Consider the following 12657-nt stretch of genomic DNA (forward strand, 5'->3'; position numbering starts at 1 on the left):
CCAAGAGTTAAAGCTTTCTCTTGTACCCCCATGCTTAACTGCTTATCCTAGAGGCATAGGACTGGTAAGGATTAAAAGTGAAAATTCACAAACCCTGAATGGGCCTTGACGGTCAGAACATGCAGGACACCCCTCAACTTATCTCCTTCCATACATACATACTCCAACCGGCTGCCAGTGATTACAAGTAATGCAATTCTGCAAGAATTTCAGGCCCCCCCCCCTGGCTAACAGGGACTGATAAGTCTTTCGCTTTATTTCTCTTCTTACCTGCATACCTTACATGATGCTCTTCATACTGAATACCCTGGTCCATCCACAACACAATGTGATGCAAACTTCAGACCAGATTAGAATAAAATCATCAAATATGGCCTTTTTATCTGCGATTATTGTAAGCAATAATAAAGGTTCAAAGGGACTTATTTTACATTAAAACGTGAACAAAAGCATTTGACATTAAGCAGAAATGAACAATTTCATTCTTGTGAATAGCACATGGAAAAAGGCCGATGATTATTGAAAGAGAAATGTAATACAAAGTGCCAATGGACGATTCCTGTCCCAGAAGTGTCACTCAGATCAGCAGGACTGGCTGTCCATTGCTTACATAAGTTAACGTCAAGCCCGCAGATTTGGGTCCAACAATTACTGCCAACAGATTCGCAAATAAAATGCCCTCTGAGGAACACAATTGCTTTACAATGAGAAACATTTCCTGAAATCTGCAGCAGCTGGCACAGGTGCTGCTCTAAGCTGGTGTTTGCGTTTCACGTTGCCTCTCAGCGCCCAGGTCCTTTCCGTCATACTCTCTCCCCCGAACCGACCCCCACCCACCCACTTCCTTTCTGTTCAGTTAGAATACATTTTAAGTGAAATTTAAACCAACCTGCAACTGTACAGACAACATCAGCCTTGAAAATCTGTTTGCCCAAACTATGGTACCTGAGCACTTGCACTTTCTGCTAGTTGGGATTTCAATCGACTTTAACCCAAGTTGACGAATCTCACTATTAATGTTCATTTAAACAGATGCATGTGTGTGCTGAGGAACTGGAGTGGGATGCCTAGCTGCCGTGTAGGGCTACCTTTGGCAAAAAGTGCACAGATTTTTGAATGGTTATGGCAGGGTTTATATTTCTAGGTAAGGAGCTTGAAAACCCTTCAAGTGCCAATGCAAGTAAAGAACCTCTAGGGGGCAGTATGATACAGGAAGTGTGTTAGTTTGTATGAATCCCCAACTATGATGAGAAACTGTCAGATCAGGTGTGCAGCTACTCACCAAGGACCACTTCTTATAAGGGGGTCTTACTAGCAGCTACCCTATTTCCACATTCCTCAACCTTAAAACACCACATTTATATGTAGTTAAATGTGGTCAGGACGAATATCAGCAGTGAGTTCCAAGTGCATGCCCAGGGGGGCCATTACTACCAATAAACCAAAGGAAATGATCAAGTGTCTTCATGCCAAATATCACGTTGCATTAAAATGACCAGGTGTCTGCACGCGGTATTGTCAAAAGTACTGTATGATCAACTGTCCATCAAGGAGCTACGTCATGCAGGGGCCTGTGGGGGTCTTAATCTGGGCTTGAACGTGCCGATTACTGAAACCAAGCCAAGCTACATAATACAAGATTGATGCACACGTACACAACTCGTAAACACAAAACGAGCCAGAAACAATGAGCACACACAACTGTTGGCATTCCAACAAATATTAATCCTGCTGATGTGAAACCCTAACCCTACCCACAGAGGCCACTTCTGACCTCCGAGGACTCCAAAAAGTACTTGTGGTAACCTTTGGTTAAGTTTGGAAGGACACTGTGTCCTTGAGTCCAGAGTTGAGCTGCCAACTGTCAGGAAGGGTAAGCAGAGAGGAGGGCACAGTACTTGCAGGGGGAATTTAGGCACAGTAAATTAGGATAACGGAGAAGTGGGAAAATAGTCTCTCCTGACAAGCAGGGTCCAGACCCTGGATAACCAGGCCCCCTCACTTTGTTTTCTCCTTATTGAAGTCATTCCATGGAGACATGAAGGGGACCACGGTGTTGGACAGCTCAACATCAAAATCCTTAAACATACACAGCAGGGGTGTTCTCTCACTCGATGCTGTTTGGACCCTTCTTGTGGTCCTCATAAGGCAAGTCCACAAAGGGCCTTCATCACTGGAGAAGATCACCCAGGAACCTCTTCACACTGTGAAGGCTCTGAACAAAGACCAAGGTGCTGCTGTGACAAAGATTTGTTTGCTGATGACACAGCCATCACCACTCACTCTACAGGAGCTATAAGCATTCACAACACACTTCACAATCAGTCTGAAAAAGACCCTTCCAAGAGTATCGTCGACTATAAGCTGGAAGTCATCCACGATTTCCCATATCTGGTTTCCGGTCACTTGAGAATGAAAACAAGCAGCACATCGGAAAGGCAGCTACAATAATTTTCAAAACTGTCAGAGTATGCGCCAATAGCGAGGTCACCAAAGTCCAGATGCACATCACCTACACGTGGAGCATGCTGCTGTATGCCAATGAGACAGACGCTGTGCACAAAATAGGAGCAGCGGCTCAGTTCCTTCCACATTCACTGGCTCAGGTTTACTTGGAATCACTAGACTAGATCACCCATGATGTAGTGTTCAAGTGGGCAGGGCACCACCTCCATCTTCACCTTCACCTTCCTCAAGCACTGATGACTTATGCACTGGCTAGGTCACATTTCACACATGTCTGATGGTTGGAGACCCAAGGACCTCCTTGTTGGAGATCTGGCAAGAGGACAATAGGATGACCCGAGATGCACTAAAGCGTGACCGAGGCTCTCGGCATCATCCACACCACCACATGGCCGTCTGTGGCCTCAAACGGGTATTTGGTATCAGGTAGCGATGAGACATCAAGATATGAAACCAAACTGATGCAGAAAGTTGACAACACAGCCCATGGGAAGCCCAAGACATTAGCCCCCTCAATGTTCTGCTGTACACAGGACTGCCACTCTTGAGTTGGACTCCAGTCACAGCAGGCACTGCTACAACCAGACCACTGGGGGGGTGCAGATGCAGGATTAGAGGCTGATGTTGTCAACTCCAACTCCATGTTCAACTTTGATGGGAGTGGAGTTTTCACATCAAGGTGTTCCTCCTTGCATTAGAGAAATCCACGTCCCTCTTACTGCTTTGCATTTGTAAATCGGTGACCGCGCTCTGCGATGTTCCTGTAAAGGTGTAAAGTATTATATAGGAGTTTCTGATCTGGGCTTTACACTTAGACAGTAACAGCCATTTGTCCATTGTGAGCCTTCACAAAATGACACTACTGTAAGTGCTTTGTCCTGAACACTTTCAACCCACACTTTGTATTGGCTTTCTTGTGTCACATTTAGTTTTGCACAACCTTTACACTTGGTGAGACATTTTATGGACTAATTGATAATTTCATGATTACTACACAGGCACTTCACCCCATTTTCTGAACCTTCCAATTTCATTATAGGATAAATGGGAGTCTGTTACGAATCAGCCAGGTTAAAGTTTATTCCTTGTATATTTACTATTTGTTGTTTTTTTAATATATCCACATCTTTCATTATTGGTTTCTCTTTATTTTCTTGAATTATTAGCTAGTAATGCATTTCCATGTATTTTATTTTGTTCTACTATGTTACTTGTGCTCTGTGGGTGGAGCCCCCAGGAGGTGGGGCCAAACTGATGTCACCACTGAAGGACCACCCTCAGCCTTCATAGCTTAAGGCACATCCTGCTGTCCATGGAGAAAAGGCTGTAATACTGATAGGCGCACAGAGCTTACAGCTACAAGCACAACAGGAAGATGAGAAAATGGATAAACTTGTTACAGGTACAGACAGAACACACCCAAGTGTACTTGTATGCTTTACCAAGAGTAAAAACTGGCGACCATAAATACCAAAAACATCTGAAGTGTGCCAGATGATAGAGATGGACGTAAGCACTTGCCGCTAGCGTATCTGGAGCCGATTTTCCCACGAACTTGATGTTGGCACGTTGCTTGAACTGCAACATTGCGCCAAATGACTATGCACACATCTAAATCAAACAGTAATTAAAATACTATAAGCCAAAACCAATCCAGACCTGTTGTAACTGGTCCACATATGTGCTCACCTTAATGTGTGCGTATTCTTCTCAGTCTTCCACTATAATCACAACTCTGGGAACTCTGACTACCCCTCATTCACTGCATTCATTTTTGCATTAATGGTTGCAATACACCATCTGTTGGAATGTATTTGTAATGCATGATATAATAAAAATGAATTGCACTTTAGCTTTATGCTACACACCAGATTCAAATTTGTGAAATCTAAAGAGTCATCCATCAGCTGTACTGTAGACATTTGGATATATAACATACTGTCTTCAGGTCTATAATTAGATTAGACTGGTATGAAAAAGATGAGAACATAATATAATCCTTTATAATAGGATGAAGGCTGGTGTGAAAAATAGGTGGGAATATAATCTAATACTTGCCTCTAAAGTTAGATTAGACCAATTTGAGAATAAAATAGAATAGACTAGACTGTGGCATGGTGGCTCAGTGGTGACACTGCTGCCTCACAAAAAGGAGACCAGGGTTCAAGTCTGGGGTGCTGTGTCTGCGTGAATTTCCCCCAGCAAATAGGCCTTAGTATGCGGCAACAGACTGGCGTCTTATCAAAGGATCGTTCCTGTCTTGTGCTCAGTGCTTGCTGGGAATATTTAATTCCCTGCATTTTATATAGCACTTTTCTCACTACTCAAAGCGTTCAGCAATTGCAGGTTAAGGGCCCTGCTCAAGGCACCAACAGAGCAGAGTCCCTTTTGCGTTTATGGGATTCGAACCAACAACCTTCCGATTTCCAGTGCAGATCCCTAGCTTAAGAGCCACCACTCCGCCTGGTACAGGCTATAACTTCCCAGGGACCCCTGCTCTGGATAAACAGGTTAAGGAACTGGATGAATAAGAACCCTTTCAAACCCTCTAAAACCCATTTAAAAGTCAGAGCGCCAGAACCTAACCCTGGTAGCACTGATCACAGGGCAAGAAAACCACCTAGGAGACGCCAGGGCACACACAACACACATTCACACTCTAATTTACAGCCACCCATTAAATGTCATCAGGTCAACCTTTTGGAAAGAAAATACGGATATTTGGAAAAATGACTTGCAGACATAAAAAGGTGCAAACTCCATGGAGACCGTGACAAGGTGGGAGCCTACCTATCAGATACAAGGCAGGGACCAACCTTGGAAACAGATGCCAGGTTATTACAGGCCAACTTCATGCGGAGTCTATTAAGAGTCACCACTTGACATAGCAGTTGGACATTGGGAGAGTGTGTAGACGCCACAAAGACAATTTGAAGGGCTACGAACTGAACCCAGGTCCAAAATGTTGTGCACCAACACCAGTAATGATGGTTTAGGCCACTGAAATACTGCAGGAAGAGAGGAGTTGTTGTTACATTAACGTGATAATATGCTGTTTATGTATATTTATGTGATTGGACTCTGCTTAAAGGAGGTTGCCTGCTCAGCTCTCTTGGACACGTGACATTAATTCACTTGATCAGCAAAGTTCCACATTCAGTGAAGACCTCACATTATGCAAAGATGAATACTTAGCCCCAAGTATTTTGTAAAGAAGCTGCAGTCAGTCCAGGAATAGCTTGTCACTGCAGATTTGTTTCACTTCTGAGAGCTCATGCCAACACCAGGCACAAAGACCCCGTTTGTCACAGACTGGTCAGGAGTCTCAAATGAGGGGAAGGGGCGAAAAAAAGAAACACAGATCCGCCGATCGGACTGGCTCACTGGTATGGGTAAAGCCCCTTTGGCACTTATTTTAGTACTTAAATGAGAACTTTGTCAAAGTGGTCCCAAAAAAAAAAGCCAGTTTAACTGCTGGCTTCAGTGTGTCGGGAGCGGAAAGGGGGGTGGGGAGAAGAGGGGGAAATAAATATATAAAAAAATAAAAAAAAAAAAACACGACAATTCCACACGTGAGGCTCTTTGAGCTCGGGATGTGCTGGAGAGACATTTGATTAAAACAGCAACTTTAATCACTATGCACAGGAAAAAAATCTCAAGCATCTAGCTAAACAGCAACTAAACCTCAAACCCACCAGCATTAGATGCTCGGATGGGATGTCAATCCATCACTTACATGTAAGCCATGGCAGGTGAGAAGCATATCTTAGGGACAAGGAGGAAAACACCTGGCAGTTAGAATGGCAATGAACACTCACTTAATGACAATTCAGTCACCCGAATGTGTGCCTACAAGTTGATGCCTAAAGCAGCGTTCACACCTCTTTTTGCAGTCACATCTGACAAACGGGCAAGGCTAAGTGACTGGAGGGACCATGGCAGCTCAGGGGCAGGACTTGGGCACCATTCGGAGAGTAGGTATCCAACAGTATAGCGTCCCTCAATGTTTTAAACTCTTACAGGAAAAGACCCACGTGGATGGGCAAATACGTCAAGTTCAGGTCCAGATTGGCACAATGCCTTAGTCTAGGCAGCACACTTGGAGTCTTCTAAAAGTCTGCCCGACTTGCCACTGGAGCCGCCAATGCCGGTCCCTTCTTGAATTAACACTGGAATTCTCCAAAGTCAAGCGAATCTGAGACGGGCTGCCATATTGTACTACAGGCCACTTCACCATTTCATTGTTTTTTTTAATATAATATCCATTGTACGATGGCCCCCACACCTCAGTTTTAAGTTTTTGCAAAAAAAAAGCACTTTTATTCATGTGCCTTACGAGTGGTTAAATCTTTCCATTTATTTTGTTATACTGTGTTCATCTTCTGTATGCATTGCTATTTATGTTTGCGTGTTTGTATATATGTGTTCATGTATGTATGTTTTCTTTTTGTCTCTCAATTCTGTATCTGGCTTTTATTTCATACTCTATGTAAAGAACTTTTGCTCAACTTCTAGTTTTAAATGTGCTATATAAATAAAAACCATAAATCCATTAATTACAGCATCCCAGAGTGTCACAAGGTGTACATTTGAATCCCACCACGTCTGTGTGGAGTTTTCATGTACTCCTGATGTTCCAATCTATATATCCAACCCGCAGCTATAAATTGACTCTGCGCGATTGGGTGGGCCTGGTCAAGGACTGCCACCCCATCCACAGTTGGGCTTTGAACCTGATGCTGTTTGGATAGGCTTGGACACTTCGACTACTCTAAATGGGATGAAGCCAAGATGATTGAGGGAGAAGATGAGCAAGGAATGGTTTAGCAGCATAGAAAGCTGACGAAAGGTCAAGGAGGACAGAGAAGGGAGAAGCAGCTCAAAGCATTTGTGACTGGAAGCAGGGCAGTCTCGGTGGACTGACCCTTCCAGAATCCAGATTGAAGACCGTCTTGTAGGCTGCTGTCAGACAAAAGACGACTTGTTTGAGGACTATGCTTTCTAGAGTCATTAACAGCAATGGCAGAAGGGAGAAAGGATGGTAATTCTGTATGGCGGATGGGTTGAGAGAGGGGAACAGGAGACTTAATGAAAATCGGTTGATAAGATAACCAGAGGTCAGTGAGGCATTAAACAGGCAAGAAATGTGGGGCATCCATTAGAGGGGAATGGACTGAAGAAGATGAAGGAATGGGGCCCAGTGTACAAGGTGGTGTTGGGGGTCTGTAGTTACAGAGCAGATCAGAAATTGATCCAAGAAAGTTCACCCCTTACTTAGGAGATAATTTAACATCTGCCCGACTGGAAAAGTGCCCAACACACGTTGCCATGCTGAAGGCAGCTGTAAGTCAGTACCATGATTAACAGAGGGCAGAGGCTGGCACCAGTGTTTTAACGAGCATGTGCTCCAGAGCTGTTACAACGGGTAATAAATCAGAATTTCTCAGGATCAGAATGACAGCCATATTGTACACTGTGCCACTTTACAGAAAGGAAAGATGCCGAATGGTGTATTAAGACGCCATCGATGAATGGTATGACATTTGGGAGCGAGGTTACTCTCGAGCACCACACAGCCTCAGGTTTACATCACAGCTACAAACAGATCAAAGTGAGAAACTCTGAAGAGAAGCTCCTTCGACGAGGACACTTTCCAAATGCCCAATGTATTTTTAGTCGCCCGTCACGGCTTGACACTTTAATTGCACATTTTATTAATTTCTATTTAAGGAACGGCTAAACACACAGCATGCAGTGTTCTCTGCCATCTTTATTGTTCAGGATTATTCTCAGAGGCCGCAATTCAGGACCGGGGGGGGCCTTCCTGTCCCAGCTGCAAATTACAGTCACCGGTTAACCTACCAGATGTCTTTGGGAGATGGAGCATGGAGAGAACATGCAGACTCCACATAGATATATATGGCAGACCTGGGATTCACATCTTATTTGTTCCATTCCTCCATTATTGGGCAAACTTAATTCAGTGCAAGGATATGAGGCACCAGAGATTGACCCAGCACAGCATGCCGACAAACACTCCTAGAGTGCCAATTAAGAGGTCAGTTAAAAATGTTTTGGATGTTTGAGGAAAGAAAATGAGAGAAGGGGAGAAAATGCACACTTCAAACAGACAGATGTAGACCAAATGCTCCATCAGTATCAAACCTGCTAGAACACGTTAAAGGTCCAGGTGGTGGACACTATCCCAGCAGCATCATGCTGGTAGTCTCTCACACAACTGTCAGAGGAAAAAAATAAATAAATAAAGGCAAGTGAATATGCAGACTTCAAATAAAGGTTTACCAATTTGGATTTCAAAGATGAACAGAGCCATCCGTTATTAAAAACCATGCCTCAATCTACTAACCTTCTTGTCCATTTCAGGGTTGCTGGGCGAGCTGGAGCCTGTCCTGAAAGCAGTTAGAGCAAAGTAGGAACAAAACGTCAGTGGACCACAGGGGATACCCATGCACACCACATTTGAAGGTGCCAATTTACCAACTGGAGTAACGAGAAAGAAATGGTAAGAAAAACAGAGAGAACACCTAAATTCCACACAGACAGTAACTGGAGGAATAAATGACCAAGGATTAAAAACAGTTGGCCATGAATTTGTGTCACATCAATAACCCAAGAGAAAAATCACTGCAAACTGTAATAATGCCAGCTTAATGAAAAGAACAGTTGTCTGAAATCAGTACATAAGGGAGAACACACACCACTGAAGGTCTTAATGGACCTCGCTACACAGGTCATGTGGGGTGGTGCCCTCCCATTCTGCCCTCACCAAACCTTTCCTATGCCATCTTCCTCTCATTTCCTCTCTCTGCTGGAGTTTGGCATCTTCATTAGTCAGCTTTCACCCCTCAGACTTCGATTGGTTGACACCTTCCTCGGTTACTTACAAGACTAGACTGGTTTGGCAAAACCCCAAAGGACCAGTCCAGGGTTTACATGCCCACAGGGATGCTGGGTAGTGGGCTTTTCAATACCTGCAGAGTCCTGCCAAGCATCTTTATATAGTGTATTTTGGGGACCCCCCCCCCTTCCCTGTATGGGGTGGAGGCTATCGACTATAAGGAATTTAAACTGTCACTATTTCTACCGCAAAAAGGGAACTGATCCAGGCACCTTGGCTAGTAGCCTGTAGCATGATGGCTTCTTCTTAGTCTTCCTTGACAAATTCCTACATGTCTGCCTTGACATCTCACTCATTGAGGCTTGCCCTTTAACATGAAAGGTGAGCCAGAGAGATTTCTCCATATTCATACTTGTCCCCTACATGCCACTCTCTAGCACCTTTTCCAGCCAGGAATATTTTGCCATTTTGCAACAGTCAGGACACTGGGTTACCGCGCCACCCATGAGACATACTATGTTGCATTCTGTTCACACTTGTCACTGTTCCTTATTTATGATATTGTCATTGACCACACAGCTACGATGGCATGAGCAAACAGTTAACATTTCCACAAGCCTTCTTGCCAACAGCTTTCGACAGATACCCATTATTTATGGGTATGACTGAAAGGGCAGAATTAAGATTTTCAGAGCACCAAATTAACTGCACATGGAGTAGAACAGGAAATGAGTGCCATCCAAGGCCACCAGTAATGGGCACCCGGCCGCACTCTGTAATTACGTTAACATCAAGGCTGACAAAGCCTGAAAGAGTCACAAATTGTTTTCGTGTGACCTGCACACACGGCTGCCAGGCTGTTTAACCCCAGCGGCTGAGAAACTGCTTAATAGGATGAAAACAAGGTTGACAGGTAAGGGTGCCCTGATGAAGACAATGATACACACAGACAACTCAGGTGAGCCCCATTTGACCAAAAGGCTCTGCTCATGGACAGTTAAGTGATGCGACTATAGGATAATAAATCCCCAAAGGTTATGTGCAAGAGTGTGAAAATTGCTGCCAATTCTGAAGCGTTTCACGAGGTGTGCTCTCCTTCAAGCATATCTTAGAAAACACTCCACAATCCGCTTAGACTCTGCAAGGTGGAATGGCAGCTGCCAATTCAATGTTTTAGAGTCCGGTGTTCAGATCCCCACCTGCACAGTGTTTACAGGCTCTCTGTGGTTGTGGCTCCCAAGAGACATGCACGTTGGGCTATATAAATTCTTCCCCTGTGGTAAGCTGTAAGCTGCAGCGGATGGGCATCCCAGCAAGGTTTAGGGGTCCCCACCCTAAATAGTAACTTCTCTGTATGTTACCAAGTTGGATTAACAGGTCAGAAAATGGAGGATTAGATTTCCTGCAATGAAAACTGGTCTCTTGTGGAGCTCACCTCACAGACCAACGATGGGTGATCACGTCAACTGGCAATGCCAGAAGAGTCAAGTGGGGATAAATCTGTAATAGTGCGTGGTACATACAAGATGTTGTCTAAGACCTGTCAGTTCCAGTATGTGCCCAGTGCCATAAGCAAAACTCTGGGGAGTAACCGAGTCTCGCCAGACACCTTGGTAGTGCCTACGTCAGCTTGCAGGGAATTGAAAAGACGACACATTTAGGTCTCTGGAATGACACAGACAATGCACGCCAGAGTTTCTTTATTTCTGTCATACGTATTTGTTGCTTCTACATTCTTGATGGTTTAGTACACATTAAAACAACATTTAAACACAACATGCAGCGGACAACAACCTACAAAGGGCACTACAGTAAAAAGAAATGTTAATTCCTGTGAGGTGCAGTGGGAATCTTTCCTCAGAGTAATATAAAGCTCAATGTAGCACAACCTACAGAGGTTGCTGCAGTCAATCATTTCTATAAAGTATAGCGTGGCTTTATCTAGAAAGCATTAAAGTCATGTGCCAATTAATGGCTGACTGAGTCTGCACCATTCATCCTTATCGTATGGCCAACATTCCCTCTATATAAAAATAAAAAGTGTATTTTATATTTATATATACGAACACTGTCAGAGGTGGCGACCCGGCCGGGACGTCCAGGAGGACCGGAGGACGGCTTGCACCTTCCCCAGACCATCTGGGAGCGACCACCCTGGTTCCTTTGGGGGCCACGGGTACAGAACTTTGAAGCTCCACCCTGTAAGGGCCTGTGGTCACCACCAGGGGGCACCCCCATGCCTTTGGTGCCCTGGACCTCAGCACTTCTGCCACACCAGGAAGTGCTGGTTGGGGGCAAGAGAAGAGGAGCAGGGACACCCGGAGTGCTTCTGGGGATGCAGCCGGCACTTCCGCCACATGGGGGTGTGTCTGTGGAAGATTGCCGGAACCCACCTGGAGCACATCCGGGTGATAAAAGGGGCCACCTCCCTTCATTCAGGGCGAGAGTCGGAAGTGGACGGAGCTGGAGAAGAGAGGAGGAGGTCTGAAGGCAGGCATTGTGTGGCCAGGACTTTGGGGGTTTCTGAAGCACCTTGAACCGTGTAAATAAACGCGTTTGTGGGTGACATGAACGTGTCTGCCTGTCTGGGCCAGCCTCCACAACATATAAATATGAATGATGGGTGAGCTGGTAGTTTCTTTTCATGATCAATTTCTTCAGTCCCACTACAATGCACAAGCTTTCCCCTGTGAAGGATCAACTGATCACCACAAAGTACCAACAAATCCATCTGAGAAGCATTAACCTGCTGAGCTAAAGGAGCAGCCCCCTCATCACTCAATGAGGAATAGGATACAGTACACCACTGCCACCTAGTGGGAAAAGACAGGAGTAAAGTTATGCTCAAGGTCTGCAAGCCATTACATCAGACAGATGAATCTTTATGTACTGCAGTTTTGGAAATACTGCACATTTAGTAAACCGACTCCTGCACCCTCGGGTTAATTGACGCACTCAGAGAAGGCTGAAAGTGCAACACTGGGGATTTCAGACCAATGTTCTACCCACCAGACTACTCGGCCTATTACAAGTCGTAGGTATGGTTAAAATACGCAAACAATGCAGGCTGTACAAAGTCTACTTGATTGAACTGGCATTCAAGATGGTGGTCCTGACAGTATGGCTGTTTAGGTTTCCAGATACAAAACTGAAGCTGGGCTTTCCTCTAACAAATGTCCGTGACCGAAAAAACATCTAAAAAAATAGTTCATGTAATGACAAATCTTCAAGAATCCTTTTTACATTCATATTGTGATGCACCCTCATGTCAACACAAAGTGCACACCAAGTACATTTTCCATGTTTTAAATGGTCTCACATTCACTATCTGT

General features: G+C 44.6%; 1 protein-coding gene across 1 annotated transcript in view; it reads right to left on the reverse strand.

The window, feature by feature from the left end:
- The window catches only part of synpr (synaptoporin), a 196164-nt gene that overhangs the window by 136395 nt on the left and 47112 nt on the right, over positions 1-12657 (reverse strand). The gene's annotated exons all lie outside the window — the stretch shown is intronic.

The sequence above is a fragment of the Polypterus senegalus genome, chromosome 12 (genome assembly GCF_016835505.1).
Source record: "Polypterus senegalus isolate Bchr_013 chromosome 12, ASM1683550v1, whole genome shotgun sequence".
Classification (NCBI taxonomy): Eukaryota; Metazoa; Chordata; class Cladistia; order Polypteriformes; family Polypteridae; genus Polypterus; species Polypterus senegalus.